Source organism: Equus asinus, chromosome 10 (assembly GCF_041296235.1).
Source record: "Equus asinus isolate D_3611 breed Donkey chromosome 10, EquAss-T2T_v2, whole genome shotgun sequence".
In the NCBI taxonomy this organism is placed as follows: Eukaryota; Metazoa; Chordata; class Mammalia; order Perissodactyla; family Equidae; genus Equus; species Equus asinus.
Window position 1 is genome coordinate 27,701,501 of NC_091799.1, and position 22,794 is coordinate 27,724,294.

The 22,794-nt window shown below is 46.7% G+C and overlaps 1 protein-coding gene across 8 annotated transcripts in view; it reads left to right on the forward strand.

The window, feature by feature from the left end:
* ASTN2 (astrotactin 2) overlaps window positions 1-22,794 on the forward strand; it is an 829,157-nt gene that overhangs the window by 166,670 nt on the left and 639,693 nt on the right. The window lies entirely within an intron of this gene.

Genomic DNA, 22,794 nt, shown 5'->3' on the forward strand with positions numbered 1-22,794 from the left:
TATCGTTCCTAACACCAACAGCTTCTTTTCTCCAGTGGCAGCCAAGAGCCACTTGCTGCCCCCACCACAGTGGCCCAGATGTTGCCAACATCTGTCTGCTTCCTGGGCCTTTTATGGAGAGAGAGGGAACAAAGGAGCTAGGGAGGATCATACTGGAGAAATGTGTGGAGGGGTTTTACTAACTCCTCCTGCTGCCCCTCCCCGACTTGTATCCCCTGGGGAAGAGGGGCCACTTCTCATTCTTCTCTGTGCTTCAAATGCCTTGCCTCATGACTGGCTTTTTGGAAAAGCTTATTGGGGCATTGATTGTATGGATTCAGGGTTAACTTTTGCCTCTCGGGTGATGCTAATGGCAACAGGGCCAAGGGCGACAGGGCCTCTGGGTTACCCAAATGGAGATATGATGAGCTTGGGATTCAGGAATCCTGAGTCTGCTGCTGCTTTACTGTGTGAGCTTGGGCAAGGCACATACACTCTCTGGGCTTCAGTTTTCACATTGATAAAGTGATGCATCTAAGGTTCAATGAAGAAGAATTCCCTGCCTGATTGATCCTTGAGTATTCTGGAACATCTTGTAGCTGAGAAAGACTGGAGGATGTTTAGTATCTGCATGTGCATTGAGCATCATATTTGTTTTTCCTTTTTGTTGGTTTCTACGTGGACAGTAAATGCCAGCGTTTTTGAGTTGTTACTGGGTGCCAGGAACTTTGCTCACATTAGCTCATTTATTCTTTATAGCAATCCTTGGAGGTGGCTCCAGCGTCCCTTTTCTCTAATGATTAAACTGAGAATCAGAGGAGAGAATTCACTGTCTTAAGTCACACAGCTAGTCACAGAAAGAGTCATCCCAAATTCTTTCCAGTGTGCTGCGTCGCCAAGAAGTAATGAGTTTCTAGTCCCTGAAGGGTGTTGTGGAAGAGATTGGGCCATGGGCTGGGCCAGAGCCAGGTGTTCACTGTGGCTTTGTCATTTCATAGACTCCTAGAATGTGCAGCACTGGGAGGACCCTTGCAGTCCAGCTGCTACAGTCCCCTCTTTTATATGCGGGGAAACTGAGGCTCTGAGAGGGCCAAGCACTTGACCAATGTCACTCATCAGCCTTCCACAGTCAGGCCAACCTGGGTTTGAATTCTGTCTCTGTCGCCTACATCTGGGACATCCCACTGTCCATCACTGAGTGCCTGCCGACGGAAGCCAGCCCCTGACCACAGCCATAGATACACATGGCTGGGCCATGGACCTGAGGGAGTACCTGGGAACCAGCAGGGCCTCTGCCCAGAGCTTCCAGGGACTTGCCTCTGCCCTCCCTTTCCTCCCTGGAGGGGGGCCAAAATTGTCTTTATTAAAACACCCTCTGCCCTCCCTCTCTGTAATTGCAGCTCTGTGAGATGCCAGATTTCACTCTGCCCCCTTCCCACTTCCCCTGCCCCAGGCTCCTTGGGAAACACAACCATGTGCCTCAGGGAGACCAGCTAGCCTGTATCCACCCAGTGCTGGAGGGAGGAGGCCCCTGGCACCAGCATCTTCTCTCTGACCCCTTCCATTCCAGATGGGCGTGTGGGCCCACAGAGAGGTAGAATGTGGTGGGATGCAGCGTGACACAGGGGCGGAACTCAGCCCCAGAGCTATTTGGCTTCCTTGCTAGCCCTTCTAACAACCTTGAACGAATTACCTGGTGTCTCTGAGGCTCAATCTCTTTATCTTTGGGAAGGGAACAATAATAGAACCTACCTCACAAACTTGGAAGGATTAAGTGAGACAATGTAGGTGAAGTGGTTAAGGCAGGGACTGGTGGGTGCAGGTGCCAGACAAGTGGTTGGCTCCCTCCCTCCATGGTTCTGGGCATTGTTCTGCATTCTGTAATCTGAGGCCAGCAGCTGACCCGGAACCAATGTCAGACACAAACAAGATGTCAACTCTGTCTGTTTTGTTTGCATTTCTGGGCTAACTTTCCGTATTGTTCCTTTGCCTCATATAGCTAACATTTAGGTAGCACTTCTTGGGTGCAAGACACTGTACCTAGGGCTGGACATGTATTAATTAACTCACTTTACTCTCCCAACACATCTATGAGATACATTGTATTTATTTGACAGGTGAGGACACTGAGGCAGAGAGAGGTCGCCCCTTGCATGGGGTGGGTGGGAGAGCTAGGTGCCAGGGCTCCCCAAACTCTGTCAAATCTCAAAGGGTCTGCCCTCCATCCATCCATTATCAAGCCCTTCTATGCTTTAGACGTTCACAAAGCAGGGAACAGGTAACACCCCCACCTTCCTGGAGCTCACGGTCTAGACAGAATGAGACTCACCTGTCAGAGCCAGCCCCCCGGATTCCTGAGCACCTCTCCTTTGCTCATGACACTTTTTGCATGTCTCCAACCAACCACCAGCCTGGAGTTTCTTCCCCTGCCTACCTACTGCTGACTTCCCTCCAGCTCCCTCCCTCCAGCCCAGGATGAAGTCTTCGGGACTTACCCAGGGTGGCAGCAAGCATGGAGCCCAGTACCACTGCTCCAGGACAGTGGATGCACACAGGCTCACTCAGCACCTCAATATTTCCATGTGTTATTCAGCAGTATTATAGTCCCTATAGTTTGGTAATGACGCAAGGCGGTAAAGAGTGTGGGATCCTATCGGAATTGCGTTTATTGCCGAGCTCTGTGCACAGTGGCTGTGGGTTCTTGGACAACTCATTCGGCTGCTCTGGGCGTCGGTTTTTGGTGTGTATACTGGAACTTAGCTCTACTCCAGCCCCATCACACCCACCTCCCTGGCTTCCTGGGGCTGAGAGGCCCACAGCCAGACTAAGACAAACTCAAGGTCTGGAGTCAGAGGGACTTGCCTTTAGTTCCCTGGAAATGTTGTTTAATGTTCTGAGACTTACTTTCCTCATCTGTAAAACTGGCACAAAATTACATTTTCTCCCTTTTCAGAGGTCTGCAGACTGCAGGGCTGGGACTGAAGTGAGGACTGAGAGCCTCACTCACCTGGGACACGAAATTGAAAGGCTTGCCAAAAAACTCAGGAATGCATTAATTTTGATTTTTTAAAGTCTTGCTTTAAAGTGTTCCTTATCTCCGTCATTGAGTTTTTTGTTTTGGCGTCCCTTTAAATTTTGCATGCAGGATGAATGCCTCACACCTCACCCTGCCCCAGCCAGGTGGTCCGCATCTGTTCCATGTGGTCCTGCTGCAAGGAAAGCCTTTTACATCTAAGTTCTGTGCAAATGACACTGTTTCGTTGCTGTGGTGGTTGTTTTATATTAGTTGCTTGTAATTACAGTAATTCACTTTTAGATGGGAGGAGATTTTTTTCTGGAGGGCTGAAAAAAGCTTTTCAGATTTTCTGTTGAGTCTTACAGGTCTGGGTTCTAAGAACGGGTCTGCTACATACGGATTAGTTTTGTGACCTGGAGCGAATGACTCAACCTCTTTGAGTTTTCTTATCTGCAAAATGGGTGTACTATTAACATGAACCTCGAAGATTTCCTATGAGGACTGATTTAGTTAGATCATGTGTTTAATTTGTCAATGCCAATGAATGTCTTGATGTTCCCCTTTACAATATGAAAGAATACTTTTTTCTAGTTCTGTGCCATGGAACCCTAGAAATTTCAGACTCCCAACCTCCACTGGAACTGGGACAATTCTTTTCTGTTATGTTTTTTTTTTTTTTGGTCCTGAAATGGATGCCCAATTAAAATTGTTATAAAGTGAAGTGTTCACGAGCAGTAATAATCATAACAACACTGGCTAAACTTAACGTCTCTGATTTCCTTTCTTTTCTTTCTGACAGTTGGAAAATGAGATTTTAGTTTAGAACGATGAGGGCGTCTGCCCCCGCCAGGTTTCCCTCCAGCCCCTGCTGAGCATGGTATGAGCATGTTATGAGCACGTCTGAGACACATGGCCAGCTCAGGACAGATTAGCTGGCACTGGAGGGACGGGGACGAGAAAGGGGCGGTGGGGCCGTGGTGTGGTGGTCTGGTCGCCAGGCACGTCTGTATTGTCTCTGCTGAGTTATTAGTCTCACCTTCCAACCCAGACACCATCTCTTCTGCTCACAGCTACCTTTGCAGCTCGGTCGCATGCAGCTGGGTACCACTCCCACCTTCTCTGGTTGGCTCTGCCGGTTACACAGCCACCTTCTCCTGTAACCTGCCTTCGTGCTGCCCTTGTATACCACACACTGCAAAGACACCCTTCTGTTACAGAGAGACATGGTCCGTCGACATTTTCAGCAGGGAGTCCTTGGTCCAAACAGAATCGTATAGGGATCTCCAGTTCATTTGACAGATGCAAGCAGCATTGTGTAATAGTGGAGTCCTATCATTGTACATTTAATTTGCATGAATTAACCTCTGTATATTTTATGACAAGAGATACAGAAACAGACAGAAATTTAAGAAGTTAAGTCATTTTCCCCACCGTTTCACTCAATGAGCATCTATAACCCGGAGTGAAAATGGGATAGAAAACATGAAATTGCTGTCTTCCTCGGTCAGTCTCAAAGCCTCCCCCCTCAAAGTCATCGCCGCTCTGCCCTGAGTACAGTTCCCTTGTTTAAATATATCCTTTTTTTTCTTTATTTTTTTAAAGGATGGCTCTAAATTCCAGCCAATTATTTCAGGTGCTGAATCAAATAAACACTAACAGGGACATTTCAACTGGATCTTGAAGGATGAGCAGGACTGTGTTCAGTGGGTTTCAGTCTTTCCCTATGCTGCACTGATAGTTGTGAAAATACACACACATACACACTTATATGTAAATAACGCTTAATAATTTTCAAAGCCATTTCACCTGCATCCTCTCATTTGATTCTCCCAACCACTCTGAGAGTCAGGGAGGGTGAATTATCATTGCCACTTGACTGGTGAGGAAAAGGAGGCTATGGGAGGTTGAGCGACTTGCCCAAAATCTCATTAAGAGGATTAAGTTCCAAGCTCCTGGCTTCCACTGAGTCTGATACTGGGTTAGGTCCAGCAATTTTCCACAGTATCCTGCTCTGAGTGAGGACCAAGTGTTGGAGGGGAACTGGAGACAGGGGGTCCTTCTGGGAGAGCAGCTTCTCCCTCATTTCTTCAGGAGTTCTGTTCTCAGCCCCTCTCTGCTTCTTGGAAAGACTTGTAGCTCTCCATCCCGGAGGCTCCATGACCGAGACTCCAGGAACATGAGACCCTGGATAACCCCCCAGAAAACTCACTTGTTGATAGCAAAGGGGAGGGGCTCCAGAAACCAGGCCCAGACAATGGGAGGGAGGGAATAATGCCAGAACTCATCCCTGCGCTGAAGAAAGGAGCACATGTTCAGATCGAAAGGGTCCACCGAGTACCAGCACGATGAATGAGGAACAAAAAGAGAAAGAAAACCCCACAGCTGGTTGCATTGTGGTGCAATTTCAGAATGACGTGGATACAGGGAGAAAAATGTAAAAGCTTTCAGAGAGAGAGGACAAAAAACAAAAACAAAAACAAGATATTCCCTGCAAAGGAAAGAGAGACGATGACGTTGTTGTGAATATAATAATAATAATAGCAGAACAATTTACTGAGACATTCTATGGACCAGGTAGTGGGTATGCGGTTTGTGGAAGCCCCATATTTCCTCCCCCTGAATTTAGAATAACTTAAAAGATTAGAAAAAGGATCTAAAGCAGATGGAGATTAACATTTCATCTCCATTATTGAGAAAGGTTAGTTTAGAGGATGTGGTAAAAAATGGGTACTTCCCCACCCAGGGTAAGTGCTGGGTACCTGGCACCTTCCCACATGAGAATTGATCCCCAGAAAATGAAAGAGGTGGAGGAGCAGAGTGGCAGGCTGCTTCTGGAGGGCAGCTGGCTCCCACAGTGAAGAAGAGAGGAAAGGACTCAAATCCTCATTCCCAACTCACCAGTCAGGAGAGCCAGTCTCCCTTGAGAGGAGGAGGATGTGGGGGTGAGAGACAGGGAGTGTTGAGGAAATTCATCCTGATCAAACCCACATGCCCCGGGGAGACACATTTGCTCCTAACACTATTCAGAGTACCTGAGTGCCCAACTTCGTTTAATGCTACAGTAAGTTCAGTAAGTACTATTACAATAAGCTGGGACCATCCTGATGCCCATTAAATAGGTGAGTAAAATGAGGCTCCTAGAGGCCTTGATAACAAACATTTACCTTTTGCTGTTGCTTTTGTGACAGCACTCACCCGGGGTGGCTTTTGCAACTTTATTCTAGCCCCATGAAAGTGGCTGGGTGAGAATTTTACTCCAGTTCTGCCTGACTCTTGACTCCAGAGCCCTCCTAACTCCTTTTCAACACTGCTTCCTAGAGTGTGGGGCTCTTAAAGGCAGTGATGGTAAAGGGAAGCTGTGCTCACTCAGTGCCTCCTGACATCTGGCCCCCGCGGGCAGCCTCACGGTCTGGATGGAGAACCGGAGGAAGCTTGGAACCACAGTAAAAGAGATTCTCATGTATGTAATGGGCTGAGGAGTTGGCTAGGACCACCACTGGGGTCCTTGAAAAAGAGCCCCCTCGCCTCTCTTCCCTCTTCCACTCTCCTAAATCATTGACTGACTATTCGACTTCTCCAGTGACACGGAGCTCCCACCCCTTCTACTCCTTAAAATTCCACAAAATGCACTCCCATTTTAGGTTTTAAATCAATTCAAACGAATATATTGATTACTTTGTTTTATCTCCTCAACTATATGAAGTAGACTTCTTATCATCCCCAGTTTCTAGATACAGAATAAAGTAACCTGTAAGAGGCCACACAACTAGAAGAGTAGTCCTAGGATTTGAACTCAGATTGGGTGGATTCAGACTCTGAGCTATAACCAGCAAGCTAAATTGGCACAAATAAATAAGAGGAAATAAAGAGGTCAACCAGGAAGGGCACATCTGTAGGCAGATACCTGCCAAAGAGTGGGATGAGGATTGTTATAGACGATTATACTCTTGGTGCTAGTCATGGCTCTCCAGGACTAAGAATTTCCATTGTTGTAGACATTCTGCCGAGTGCACGAGCTCATGTAATCCTAAAGTAGATACTACTTCACAGATGGGGAAAATGGGGTACAGAGAATCCACTGACCTGCCCATGATCATGAACTCTGCGAGTGTGGTAGGTAGCATTTCAATTCTCTTCTGCTCCTCATCAACCCATGCTTTAACCACTTTATCAGCTCTGCCAAGCCTACCTGGTGGTGAGGTCCCATGCGGTGGATCCAGCTGGGTCAGGAAAATTCCAGAAACAAGCATTTGTAATGAGCATCCCCAGAGGATTCTTATGGTCAGGCAAGTTTGGGAAAGGTATCTGTGTTAATCTGATACGGCTGCTATAACAAAATACCCCAGACGAGGTGACTTAGAAAAAATGGAAAATTGTTTCTCACATTCTAGATGCTGGAAGCCTGAGATCAGGGTGCCAGCATGGTTGAGTGAGGACTATCTTCCAGGTGGCAGACCTGTCCTTGTATCCTCATATGGTAGAAGGAGTGAGCTAGCTCTCTGAGGCCTTTTTGCGAAGGGTGCTAATTCCGTTTATGAGGGTTCCACCCTCATGTTCTAATCACTGCTGATAGTATCCCCCCAAATTTATGCTCTCCCAGATCCTCAGAATGAAATCTTATTTGGAAATAGGATCTTTATAGATGTAATTAGTTAAGGATCTCAAGATGAAATCATCCCGTGCTTAGGGTGGGCCCTAAATCCAATGACTGGGGTCCTTATAAGAACACCAGAGGACACAAAGAGAAAGAGGAGACAAGAAGGTGAGGTGAAGGCCGAGGCAGAGATTAGAATGAGCTGCCACAAACCAAGGAATTCCCGGAGTCACCAGAAGCCGGAAGAGGCATGAAAGGATTCCCCACAGAGACCTTGGAGGGAGCGTGACCATGCCAACACCTTGATTTCAGACTTCTGGCTTCTGAACTATGAGAGAATGAATTTCTGCAGTTTTAAGCCTCGAGTTTGTAGTGATTTTTATGGCAGCCCTAGGAAACTAATACTGCCAGCTTCCTCGGAGGCCCAGGATCAAGATGAGATTCAGAAACAGGGCGTCTCTCTGGGACAGTCCCTATCCCACCTCCACCTGTTCTTCCAGGACATTCTGGTTGGTTCAAAAGGCACAGGGCTCTATACGGGCCAGGAACCCAGGCTAGTTGTTCTTTTTTTTTTTTTAAAGATTTTATTTTTTTCCTTTTTCTCCCCAAAGCCCCCCAGTACATAGTTGTATATTCTTCGTTGTGGGTCCTTCTAGTTGTGGCATATGGGACGCTGCCTCAGCGTGGTTTGATGAGCAGTGCCATGTCTGCGCCCAGGATTCGAACCAACGAAACACTGGGCCGCCTGCAGCGGAGCGCGTGAACTTAACCACTCGGCCACGGGGCCAGCCCCCCAGGCTAGTTGTTCTTGAGTGAGCTCAGCCCCTTACCAATACGGGGACGAAGTGGCTCTATGACAGTGGCATTTAAGTTCAACAGTTTCTAATTCATCTTTAGTTTAGACAGACCCTGGGCTCTCCAGACCTCATCCTTTCAGTCTCAGGCTCTGCTAGCCCCCCAAATTGTACATCTTCTTGGGTGGCTGGTTTGGGGAAGCTATCACTGATCCCCTTAGGCTGTGATGTGCTGGGACTTTGGGTCCCTGTATGTCACCGTGAACTTGAGCTAAGGGCAATGCATAGTCTTGGAAGCCCAGCTGGGGCTGGATCTGAGGGTGGACCTTGCAGGATATAGACACAGGATCTTTGGGAGGAGTGGGGAAGCAGGACCTGGAGAGCCACCTTGCAGCAGCCCAGACAGCAAGATCTCAGGGAGCAAATTTTGAGGTGATTAACACTTGTGGCAGTGGGGGTGGGGCGGGGGTTGGGGTTATCAGTGTTACAGTTGGGATGGTCCCTGAACAAGGAAACAAAGCTGCTCCTCCCAGCTCCCCCTGCAGCCTGTGCCCTGGGTTGCCTGACGTGTTGCTAGGGTGGAGGGCATCTCTGAGGTAAGAAGAGGAATGAAGGAGGTTCCTGAGCAATTCTCTTTGCTGACTTGGAGTACTAGGAAATGCAGAATTCTGTGTTTGTAAAAACTCAGGAGACATGCAGCAGGAAGGTGAAGAGGAAAGGTTGAATCCTGCCGGGTCAGCCCTGCTGGATGCAACGAGGACACTGAGCAGCTTTTGCTTCCTGCTCCTGTCCTTGCACAAACCAGCCTCCAGTTGAGTCTTCTCTCTTTTCCCTTCTTATTGCTTGGCATCTCGCACTTGACTCTCTGCACTTAGTAACTCACTTTCCTGGCGGTTTCCTGCTCAGGCCCAGTAGGGGAGATCCTGAGGCCATCACAACATGCCTTCAAGACAATTGGCAGCTCCATCACCACTGCTGGGAAATGGCAGCAGAAGAATGCTCTTGAGGACCCCTACTGTGTGACTTGCAATGGGTTTTGAAGAAGCTTGATGGACAGACAATGGAGGCATTGGAAAGACTGGAAAGCCTCTGGATTTGGAGCTTTACTTTTTGTGACTTCATTTCCTCTCTACTCGAGTTACTGCTGGCGTTTAGTTTTTTCCTTCCTCCTCAGCACTTATTTTACTAAGCACTGATAGGTGTAAATCACTTTTCAGTGTATAAAGTTGTGTTATCAACTCGATTCTCAATGAGGTCCTTACATAAAGAGGAAAAGGCACCTGTTGTCATGATCATTTTAAGGCTGGGAAAACTGAGACTCAGAAAGGTGAATTGGCTGGCCCAGGGCTGTACAGTAAATCTGTGACAGCCAGGATTTGAACCCAAGTCCAGCGCTCTTTGGGATCTGTTGTGGGTGCTCCCTTTCACTTAGGATCCTATTATTTCCATCCAGATATAGGAATAGGAATAGCAAAGAGAGATAGCTGTCAATTTGCTTGCTGTGGAAGGTGATTGTGCATGAATAGCTGGGCCAGACATCCCCTTACTCCTTTGCTTTCTGGTTCAGTGTCTCCTGAGTATATACAAATAAATAAATCATTAAACCAGCTTGGAATTCAGACCAACTTCTCCCCTTGCCCCAAAAGCAGGGAAAAGTAGCCAGATAGTTGTCGTATTTGCCTCTTAATTACCCCTCTACCAAGTGCCCCTTCCCTGGCCCCAGGAGACAGACTAACAGCAATTTTTTTTAATTCACTAAGTATCTTCCAGTCTTCTAGTCCAGGGACAGGACTAAGAGATGATTCGGACCCAGCCCTTGCCTTTTAGGGGCTACCAGACCATTTGGGGAGACACCCCTGTCTATCCACTCATTTATCTATTTATCCATCCATCCATCCATCCAAAAACTATCTAGGAAGCACCAACAAAGCACTATGTGCTATTCTCAGCACTGATGGTAGAGTAATAAGTAAAATACAAGTCTTACATTATGGAAGTTCCCTTCCATTAGAGCTGTGAACAAAATTAACACATGAATGTATAATGTAAGGGCAGGGAGAGGTGAGTGCTGTAAAGACAGTTACAGCAAGGAAAGGAGATAGGGAGCCTGTGATGGAGACAAGTGAGGGGCACTATCCCTGGTCGTGGGGCTAGGGGCGTCAGTGGTGTGCAAAGGGAAGTCTTCACCGATGATGCTGTCTTCAGACCAGCACCTTCTGCCCCACCTCTCACCAAACTTACTTTCTCCACCCATGATGTCTAAAGAAGCCAGCTCACTTCAGAAGCTCCCCGCCTGTATGAAAGTCAGTTTGTATGTCTTCAGTATTGACTAGGTTCTCAATGGCCTCTCGCTTCCTCTTGAGTCTTAGCCCTCCCTTCTGTCTCAGAAGGCTGAGTTGTTGGCACAGTGGTTTTAAGCCCGGCACAGTATTAGGGATCTCTCCATGGACCCTGTGAATCTGCAACACATTCCCCAAGAATAATGCCTTGAACAAAGGACACAGGTTCTGTAAACTGCCAACTCTAGGGACAAACTGAGAGTTTCAAGATCATTACAGACTTTGGATTCTGGAACCAAATGTGCGTCCTGCCACTGACTCTGCAACGTTAGGCAAAGTCACCTCTTGGAGGCTCACTTTCTGCATCTATTGAATGAAGACCGCCTCGCTCATGTGGCTGCTATGGCCACCTATTAAAAAATACATGTGAGGACCTGTGAGCATTCTACAAACTAGTTGATAAGGGGACAGGGCTAGGACTAAGACATAAGTTTTCTGATTCCTTTCTCAATGTCATTTTCCTCTGCCAGAATTTTTAAACCACCATTTGTTGACCACTGGCTGTGTTCTAGACAAAATATTGAATGCCTTTTGTGCATTCACTCAGTAATTCTCGCCATAGCCTCATTCAGGGAAGACTGCCATCCCCAGCTTTCAGATGAGAAAGCTGAGGCTCAGAAAAATGCAGTGACACACCCGAAACTCCATAGGTGGTCAATGATAATGCAGGTACTTGAACCCAGGACTGTCAATTCCAGAGCCCACACCGTCAACCACCATGCTGTTTAGTTGGTCGTCGACTCCTTCTGTCACGTTTTGGGTGTGAGTATACTTGATGGATGTGCCAGCCCACTCTCGCACCTTTGGGCTTGACGGTAATTGGAATTGTAAGAACTTTTTATTGCCACTTCCTGTATGGTTTGCACTTAGAAGTTTTACGAAACTCTTTTCTTCTTATTCTATTTCCCTCTGGCATAGAGCTTATTGAACTGTGCATTACAGTAATTATCTGCTTACTTATCTGTTTCCCCAAACTGACTGTAGGTTCTTTGAGACCATATCTGTGTGTTCCTAAATCCAGGCAGAAGGTTTGGCTCTGGGTCAAGGTGTAACAATAACAGCGGTAACCATTAAGCGAATAACTACCATGTACTGAATGTTTTCTATAGGTCCAGGGTTGTATGACATATTTTACATACATCATCTGATCCAATCCTCACAGCAGCTCTTTTTGGTGAATGGTATTATTCCCATGTTACAGCTATGAAGCCTGAGCTTCACAGAGAGAATTTTCCATGGTACACCACTGGTGGGTGGCAGAGTAAGAACTTGAACTTGGGTCTGCCTGCTTTCAGGTATGCCCACAACCTGGAGAAAGAATAAACCAATGAAGGAGTGCAAGTCTTCTCCCTGGTCACCTGGGATTCTTGGTTTATCTTCATGACCCAAAGAATAGAAAGAAGATCAATCCTCTCAAAGATACTTTTTCCCACCCTCTCTATTATCCATCCTTCAGAGTGGGATTCAGACAGAACTTGAGAGGCCACCTGAGGATATGGAGTGGGACACTGATTTGTGCTAAACGGCTCATAGAATTCTCTTCAGCCCACTCTCTTACTCAAATGGAGAATTGACAGAGAGATGCAGGTATATTTCTGTCACCTACCCTCAGAGAGGCATTTCTAATGGATTCATTCATTCATTCATTCTTTAAACAAGTAATTTGAGATCTACTATGTGCCAGGTACCATTCAAATTCATTCAGAAATAAATAAAACCTTGCCCATCTCTTCACTGCCTCTCAATGGAGAAATACAATGAATGCATAATGAGGCCTACTTGGTGTCAGATCCGGGGTTAGGTCTCAGATACAAAGAGTTGATTAAGGATGCCTTCTGGGGTATGGAAGGGATGTTGGTGGACAGAAGCATGAGTCGCTGAGGGGTCTAAAAGGTGGGTACTTAACCCAGCGAGGAATAGCAGGTTTCAGATAGGCTGGTTGAGAACTCATGACCCAAGAGCTGAGGTTTAACAGACTAGGCAAAGAAGTGGGGGAAGGGCATTTCAGGCAGAGTGAACAGCTTAAGCAAAAGATGCAGGACATATCCAGCTGTAATACTACACAGGATGTCATGAATGTATGTATATATCATCTATTCGAAAATGCACTCAAGTTTGCTTTTGTCTTTCTAACTTAGAATATTGGAGCTAAAATGACTATTAGAAACCATCCAGGGGCTAGCCCGGTGGTGCATCAGTTAAATTCGCACGTTCCGCTTTGGCGGCCCAGGGTTCACCGGTTCGGATCCTGGGTGCGGACATGGCACCACTTGGCAAGCCATGCTGTGGTAGGTGTCCCACATATAAAGTAGAGGAAGATGGGCACGGATGTTAGCTAACAACCAGTCTTCCTCATCAAAAACAGGAGCATTGGCAGCAGATGTTAGCTAAGTGCTAATCTTCCTCAAAAAAAAAAAAAAAAAGAACAAAAGAAACCATCCAATCTCACCCACTCGCCCCAAAGAAGAGAAGGGACATGGGCAAGGGTCACACAGTTTGAGCCCTGTAGGAGAGAACCAGGGGTAATCATGGGATGCAACTAGGAAACTGTGAAGAGAACATCTCATACTATAGTGGGGAGGGGAATTGGTGGCTTCACCATGACTTTGGATCTCATTTTTCAGGAAACAAGGCCTTGCCTCAATAATAAGGATGCTAATATTTCCTGAGAGCCACTACGTGCAAGCCACTATGCTAAATGTGCTCTATCATGCAGTCTCATTAATCCTCCCTGAACTGTCTCAGTTAGGTGTTAGTAACCCAACTTACAGATGAGAAAACTGATGTATCCAAAAATGCGCAACTCAAAGAGAGTGCAGCCGTGACTCAAATCCATGTCTGTCTGACTCTGGGGCAAACACTGGTGTCCCAGTGTTCGTTAGCTTTCCCTTGACAAATTGCTATCAGATTCAGGATGACCTCCCAGGATTTGGCCCCCATTCTGGTCTGATCTAAAGATGATTAAGGGAGGTTGAGCTGGGTGGGGAATGAATATGTTCCAAAGAACTGCTTCATTTTTATTTTCTTCCCTTGGCATTATCTCTAGAAATGAAATAGTGTCTCTATTGTAAGTAGATGATTAGTTTAAAAGCAAAATGTTTCATTTTCTATAATGGGACCTCCTTAAATAGGTCATCCTATATCTGTCTAGAGGCAAAGAGATAACTATAGATAAATATAGCTAACTGTAGACATATAAAGATGGATGTGAGTATATTTTTATACATGTGAATATATACATGCATACATACATAGATAAATTATATGTATATGCAAATCTTTATCTGTTATGCATTTATCTTCTCCTAATTGTTCACACATGTAAACTTATCTTTTCATTTGATTATGTGCTGGGATCTTTCATAACCTTTTGGGAGCTTACCCAGGAAAAAATTAACACAGATAGATTGCTCTCTAATCCAGTGACAGAATCCACACCTCAGTGTCATTGTTGGCACCTTCTTCCTCTCCCTTCCCTGCAAATCAAACACCGAATCTTCCCACTCTTTTGTGTATATCTTATTACTACCCCATTAGTTAATTACGCACTTCAACTGCTCTTATTTCAAGTCTCATCATCTCTCTCTTAGATCAGGGCTTCCTCAATCCCTGCACTCTTGACATCTGGGACCAGATCAATTCTTGGTTGTATGTGGCTGTCCTGTGCCTGAAGGATGCTTACAGATTACCTGGCCTCTACCCACTAAATGCCAGTAGCATCCTCTCCCTAACTGTGACAACCAAAAATGTCTCCATTACCAAATGTCTCCTGGGGGGCAAAATTGCCCCCAGTTGAGAACTGCTGTCCTAAACTATTGTTAACTGCCATCTCACCTATCTCCCTGTTTCCAGTCTGTCCACCACATCCGATGTGATCTTGCCATCCTATTACTCAAGAAAAAAACCACCTCTGGATCCTTAATGCCTAAAGAATGGTCATGCCTTTTGCAATGTGGTTCTGACCTGTATCATCATCTTATTCTCCTGCGGTTCCCTCAGGGTCCAGTGCACACTCCCAGTCTGTGTGAGAGTGAGCCTGAAGTTTACTGGAAGCTACCCCAACTGGGAGGCCTTGTCCCCTATATTTGCCACCTTGTTGTGTGCTCTCAAGCAAGTTGATGTTCTGAGCCTCCATTTCTCCATCTGTGCAATGGGTATAATAATCTAACCAGTAGGGGAGCTGAGTGATGAGCATCAGTAACTGTAATACAAAGTAGAAAATGCTAAGGCTCTTTAACTTGAGGGTTAAGATGAAGTACTGTGGGAGTTCAGAGGATAAAGAGATTCCTCCTGGCTGAGGCTGGAGAGGGGAGTTCCCAGAAGAGTTCACCAGGGAGACTGCCTTGAAGTTAGCCTTGAAGTCTGGGTGGTGTTTGGACATGCAGATGTAGGGGTGAGGAATAACAATGAAGACAGCATCACAGGCAGAGAAAACGGCTGGGGCAAAATTTCTGGGCATTGAATAGGAACAGGGAGTTGCAGTGTGGGTGGGTACTTAGCACAGTGCCTGCTCTGTGGTAAGTGCTCAGTAGGGTTGGTTGCATGCATGAGTGAAGCATCTATTTTGAGAAGGATATTTCAAAAGCATATGTGTTTGAGACCAGGTTATCCACGAAGGTGGAGGATTGATTGACAAGAACCTGAACTGTCAATCTGCAGGACTTTCCAGCTTAGTCAATGGGGAGGGGCTCTGTTTCCAGCTGTGCCTTCATTGTGGTAGGGAAGGTGGATTGAAAAGAAGTGGGGGTGGGGCAAAGCCTGGGAGATCATTCAGAGTGTGCTAAAATTATCATGATGAAAGGCAATGACAACTGGGACATAGGACAGCCATAGGATGGAGAGAAAGCTATTTTGGTTAGGATGGTGGAAGCTATTTTGATCAAATTTTCAGGATTCACATGATTTCTCTGCATCTTTGGAGAGTATCAGCTGCATATTCTGCCCCTAAAACCATTTTAGGATGTTCTGTGATCTTGGTCAAGTCATTTCCACTCTCTGAGCTTCAGTTTCTGGAACAGCAAGGTTTTGGACTATTTTCTAATAATCCCTCCAGCGTAAACATAGACTGAGGTCTGAAAGAAGACTTTCCGGAGAACTTGGAGCCCTGTCCCCTTTCCCTACCAGCTCTGACACTCAGCTACTGGCCAAGAGAACACCCAGTGGATCATCAGTCGTCAGCCATCCTGGGGCTGGCTGTCGGGACCAGACACAAGTGATGAGAAGGGAAGGACATTACTTGGGAGAATATGCATGTTCACAGCTCTGAGGATTAAAGGCCCGTGTTCTTATCACTGCGGAACAGAGTATTATAAATCCAGCCTTAGAATACCAAATCCCCTTGCAGCTTGGCCGTTGTGAGGGAATATTAAAAAGACCGGAGACAGAAATAATCAGTTTCCGAATGACACACTGTCAAATAAAGCATTTCTCACATTATCCCTTTCTTTCCTTTCTCTGGCTCCTTCTCCTGTGCCTGGATATTTTAACATGAAAAATAGATTAAAATGAGGCCGGGCTGAATGGAGTTCTAAGTTTGACTTTTTGGAAGGCTCTCTCGGTGGGGTGGTTTTGGGGTGCTTTTTATTTTTCTCCTCTGTATTTTTTTCCATGTTTGATGTTGTGTATGTAAACAAACCAGCTGGAGGCTCTAGCTTTGGGATCAAGGCAGAGCAGCAAAGAAGGGCCATGTAAGGTTTGATCAGGTGCCTCTGGATGCCGAGGTCAGAGCTGATAAACGGACTGCAGATTTACGTGCCTCTGGCTCATCTGGTCAGGATTTGCGGCTTCTGGATGCTTATTAAACACCTTCTCTGGACCAAGCATGGCATCTTAGGCTGGGTAAATGGTAGGCGTAAGTGGCAACTCAGGACCTAGAGTGGGAAGATGGTCATCCAGATAATTAGATGGTGGCGGTGTAGCCAGATGACTGATGGCCATGGTAGTTGTGAGGGAAGAGAGCATAGCCTGCCCCAACTTGAAGAGGCAAAGATACTCCCTGAGGAAGTGGTCCCCGAGCTGGGATGGCTGGGCGAGCTGAGCTGAGGAGGTGAAGAGGAGGATATTAGTTTCCTAGGCTGCAATAACATTACTACAAACTGAGGGACTTGCAACAACAGAAAGGTCTTCTTTCACAGTTCAGGAGGCCAGAACTCAAAATCAAGATGTTAGCTGGGTTTGCTCATTCTGGAGACTCTGTCCCAATAGCTTCTGACGGTTGCTGGCAATCTTTGGCTTGTAGATGCATCACTCCCATCTCTGTCTCCATCTTCACATGGCCTTCTTGTCTGTGTGTATATAGCTTTCAATGTCCTCTACTCTTCTTATGAGGACACCAGTCATTGGATGTAGGGCCGACCCAATCCAATATGACCTCTCCTTAACCAATTACAACTGCAAACACCATATTTCCAAATAAGATAACATTTTGAGGTTCTAGGTCAACCTGAATTTTGGGAGGTCATTATTCAGATGCTATAAGGAGTGAGTGAGAGAGCTCTGCGCTGAGGGAGCAGCCAGCATGGAAGAGCTCAGAGCATCAGACGTTTGGGGAATACTCATAGCTCCGTGTGAATTCAGGACAGGGTAGAAGGTAGGACTTATGAGGAGCTGGGGCATGAGAAGGGAGCAGGGACCTAGTCATAAAGGGCCTTGGGTACCAGGTTAAGAATCTGGACATTATTCTGAGGGCACCAGGGGAGCCAGGAGAGGGGTTTAAACCAGAAAGTGAGGGGTGTGACAGGATTTGGTTTGGGATAGAGGAATAGAGAGGCTGAAGGAATGAGGCTGATACTGGTTGACTTTTGTGGTGCCAGGCTTTTTTTGTCTTGTTTAATCCTTAGCATAACCTTGCCCATTGGGAACAATCAGCACATTTTATAGGTGAGCCTATTGCAGCCCACGGAGATAAAATATCACAGTCTGCTTGTGACTGCCAACAGCAAGCAGGGAAGCAGAGAACCCCAGGCTGCCTGTATGTCCCCATCACCCGATTTCCCCACCATGCCCCTCTGCCCTGACATCGCCCACCCTCCCCCTTGTCTGGCTTCACTGAGGGATCTGAGACTTACTGGCAGTAACAGAATGAGCAGTGGGCTGACCCCATTCTAGAGCAACTTCTATTAGGGAAGTTTCCAGAAGGGTTGGGGACACACATTCCTTCTCCTGTCTCTCTCCCACTTCCTGCCTGACAGCTTAGTGAAATCCTCAGACCCATAAGAAGAAGGTAAAACTAATCATGTGCTGCTTGTAATGTTGCAGAAACCAACCCCTAATGAACAAACCGGTATTTTTATTTCTGGAACTCCCTGCCACTCTTGTAACCTTGTTAGTCTGTGCTGCCCTAGAGTGAACACAGTCCAAATTGGGCCTCAGCTTGCCACCCCTGGAGTCTTGGCCTCTTCCTAACTTGCTTTCTAAAAATTCACAGCCTTCTGCCTGTTTCCTCTGCTTCCTCCTGGGATCCCCATTTGTCCTGCAGTGTTTTCTCCACTCCCAGGGCCTGTGTTTGCTCCTGGTGTGTCGACTCCATGGCTAGATACTCTGGTGCTGCTCACCTCTTGATTAACAGCTCCTGCTTCCCTGTTTTCTTGCCCTTGGTGAAGGAAGCCCGCAAAGTGAGGATACAGCTCTGCAGGAGTGGAGCGGTACTGCATCCAGGTGGATGCAGATGACAGTTTCTTCTTGATTCTGAGTTACCCATCTTTCTTTGCGTAGAACGTCTCACTAGGACAGAGGTAGTCAAATGGTTCTCTCGAGCTCCTTTGCTTTTGCACAGCACCCTTCAGTTTGTAAGGGGCGTCACAGCAGTGTTCAGATTTGATTTGCGTAACAACCCTGTGGGTACCATGAACGGGAGTTTATCACGTTTACCATGCACATCCATGAGCTCGCATGGAACCTCCCTCTCGAAGGATGTTTTTGACCCAATTTTATGGATGAGAAAATTGTGATTCAGAGACATTCAGTCCTTGGTCCACCATCGCCCAGCTTATGCGTGGTAGCATGAGATTTTAAAGAAGTCTTTCTGATCCCCAGTCTTTGCCCCTGACTGTGGGCTGTACTATTCCAAGTATTGAGAAGTCCAATGTACAGAGGAGTAAACTGAGGGTGCATCAGGGAATCTGGGAAATTCCAGGTCGTACAGTGAGTAAACTTGAATTCAGGACCTTTTCCTGCATGCTCAGAGCCTGTCCCCAAAGTCCTGTACCCCACCACATGTTCAGGGTCTTGGGACATAGTGCTGCTCAGACTGGTGCTTGTAACATCACCTGAGCTTCTACCGTGTTTTGGGCGAGGTCCCCTGAGCCCTTCATGAGCCCAGTCTGGGGACAAGTGTTTCAGTTGGTCAGTGGCACAGTGAGCCCTTGGATACTGGAATTCTCCTTTGGCCAGGTCTTCACAGTGAACTTCCAATCTGTAATGGAAGCTATATGATTGGTGGCTCAGCTGAGGTCAGGGCGAATAGGGAGCCTACGCCCCATCAGGAGGGCTGAAGCCACTCCCCTGGGATCATACCAAATGGCAAGGCCAGGGTCGAAAGAAACAGGATCATCAAGCTAAAGGGCCTCTCAAGCTCAGCCCTTGTCAAAGCCAGGCAAGGGAGGCGGGTAGTGTTCTTTTGTACAAACTTCTGGAGGTTTCTCATGCTGGGACGTCGACACGTGAAATTGCCTAGGTAATTTGAGAAGGGGGATGTGAGGCTGGGCAGGGGGTCATCAAGCCTTTGGTGCTCCTGTCCCTTCCCACCCTGATCAGAACCGTGCAGCCATGCTGACGATAGTTTGAATCTCAGCCGCACTCCCTTGGGTAATGGACCACCTGTCTCTGTGCCTCAGTTTCCTCACTTAACATAGGACAATGATGCTTAATGCACAACTGTAAATCTAAGTAACAGAGCATTATGTGAAGTGGTCCTGATTAAGAAGGATTTGGGGACTCAAGACAAGTGTGGAATAGGCATTCAGAGGTAGAAGTTCAAATCATTCCGCCATTCATTCCTTTGTTTATTCATTCAACATTAAGTATACCCTTTCTGAATGCCGTTGACAAAAGCAATAGCTAACAACCTGTGAGCAGTAACTGTGTGGCCACACTGCACTGAATACTTAGCCTCACTATGACCCAATGAGGTGATGCTGTGAATACTGCCCACATTTAACCAATGACAAAACCAAAGCTCTGAAAGGTAAGTGACCTAGTCAAGGTCACACAGCCTCTAAGTAGTAGAACCTGGACTCAAATCCTGTTACTCTGAGGCCAGCTCTTAGCCGCTTTGCCACATACCACCGGAGGGCTCTGGAGGCAAAGGATGGGGCTAAGTTGTGGATTATGAGCTGATCCAGGACCACCGGGGTGACCAGGGAGGGTTCTTGGGGTGCGATGGGGGCAGGGAGTGGTGGTGGTGGTTGTAGGTGGACAGGTTGGTTAGGCCTTGTGTTTTCCAGGTCAGTGTTGGTCCTGGGATCTGACCACAGGGTCAAACACCTGTAATTGAGGTGGGCAGAAGGAGCCAGGGAGGAAGGGCTCTGGACCAGGCAGGGCCTGACTCTTACAGCATGTGAAACCCCCAGAGATGAGCAGATAGAGGACTGAGTCCGGCAAGATTTCCCCAAGGCATCAATGGGCCATAATTCAAAGCTTCTCTGAAGAGGCCTCGGGACATGCCCATTGAATCTTGGATTTGAAAACTGTGTTTTCCTTTTCCCTTCTCAGGCTTCCCTCCCTCTTCGTGCACCCTCCCATCTTCCCCATTTGTTCCTTCCCCTCCCTTTGGTCCTTGAGAACTGCTGTGCTGTCAAATAGCCAGTGGGTGCGCAGTGAAGAGCTGGGTTCAAATCCCTGCTTTACGACATCCTGGCCTCTTGGATCCACTTGGACCCAGGATCAAAACCTGTGTGACTTTAGTCAAGTTACTTAACCTTTCTGAACCACCTTTCCCTCATTTCATTTATGGAACAGAAACTGTAGCCCCTATCACATAGGACTGCCTTGAAGATGAAATGAAAATAGCATTAAGCAAAATTAGGAAGGAGACGCTCTGTTATTGTTTTTACCAAGTGTTAGTGTTCTTCCTGCCTCCTTTCTCTCTTCACTCTTCTTTCCTATTATCTCTTTCCTTCTAAATTTCTTCCCGCCTCACTTCCTCCTTCTGTCTCCTTCCTTTCGTATCTCTGATGCAAAAAACTGACAAGTAATACCGGGTCACACATGGTATCTAGACACGGAACAATCACTATTATATGACTGTGGAGGAAAAAGGATCAGTTCTTGTTTTCCTAGGGCTCTAGACACACATGCATTTTACATATATTTTATTTGACAGATTGCACACACACATATACATAAATACACATACTTACAGCTTTGTTTGGTTTGTGTATTTGTTTTTAAGTTCTGACATCCAGAGAAAGCTTCCTGGGGATCCCTCTAGAGGACTTGGCTGCTGAAGTCAACGCTATCAGCCATCCCTGTGTATCTGGCCACCTCTTGGCCCTTCCCTACCCCACGGGGAGGTGATGACTTCTAGCTCAGCGAGCTGAGGGCCTTGCAGAAAGAACACGATCATTTTCTACTGTAGTCAGCAGGAGAGCTGAGTCATTTTGGTAAATAATGTTCTTCTTGGCCTAAACAGGTACCTTCAAGAGTAGATTCCCCCCCCCAAGATAATGTAGTCAGGGTTAACATCTGTCGTCTGTGTTAGATGTGAGGCAGGTAGTTGTCGGAAATCATGCTTTCCTTCAATGAGATCATAGTCAAGGAAGAGCAGTCAGCCACATGGGTGTGGTTGAAAGAGTATAGGCTTTTGAGCTAAAAAACAAAACGAAACAAAATAAACACAAAACATGAGCTTCAGATCTTGCTCTGCTCCTCGCCACGTTGGTATCTGAGTCTCTTGATTTCTGAATCCTCCTCCCCCAGGTCACAAGGGTGACCCTTCCCAACTCCAGAGATCACACAGCAGGGACTCGGCAAAGTGGCTTCTAGTCCCCCAGACATGAAGCGCAATATATGGTGAAGAAAAGCAAGAAAACCAAGGGGCCTCCCCCTGTTCATCGGAGATCTTTCTGGCTCAGAGCGAATAAGGGAGGCGAGGAGAAGGCAAACCTTCCCTCTTGAGCCCTCGACAGGTGCCGTGGGGAATATAGACGTGTTTTGCCAGTGCCCCGGCCCTTAAGGGAAGCTCACAGAGCACGGCATTTCATGAATCTTGTGAATCATAAGATGTGTTCAAAACACTTTAGACTACTTCAATTTAATGTATGGTATGCAGACTCAATCAAATATTTACCACTTGGGTATATTAAAGAAAAATAACTTCAATTTGCCTTAAGCTTCTGATTAAAGGAGCCCAAGAAATGTTCATTTTTTCATTCGTTCATTCATTCATTCACCAAATATTTATGAAGCACTTACTTTGTCCCGAGACCCTTGTTGGGAATCGAACATTAAAAGAGTAGTATTTCTGGGGCCAGCCCAGTGGTGCAGCGGTTAAGTTCGCACATTCTGCTTTGGCAGCATGGGGTTGGCCGATTCAGATCCCAGATGTGGACCTACACGCCACTTGGCAAGCTATGCTGTGGCAGGCGTCCCACATATAAAGTGGGGGAAGATGGGCAGGGATGTTAGCTCAGGGCCAGCCTTCTTCAAAAAAAAGACTAGTGTTTCTGATAATGAAGGAAATATACACTATACAGAAATTATTTGGCTTAATAATGCTATATTATATTTGCAGCAGGATGGAAGAAAGGCTACTATCCCTTGAGCCCTCAGTGGGCTCATTCTAGAGATGAGGAAGCAAGGTTGAGAGAGTGTAAGCAAATGTCCTGAGGTCACTTAGCTAGTGGGAGGCAGAATCAGGACTCAGACACTCACTTGAGTGAAGCCCCAGCCCTGACTCTTCCCAAGGTTTAGTAGTCTGCATTGCTCTGATGTGACTGTTAGCCATCTCATTTGCTCCTTAAGGCGACCTTATGAAGAAGAGAGGTCAGGGATTCTTACTCATCCTGATGTGAAGAGCAAGACTCAGAATAGTCAAGCCGTTTGCCCAAGGTCACACAGCTGGTGGTGAGGAAG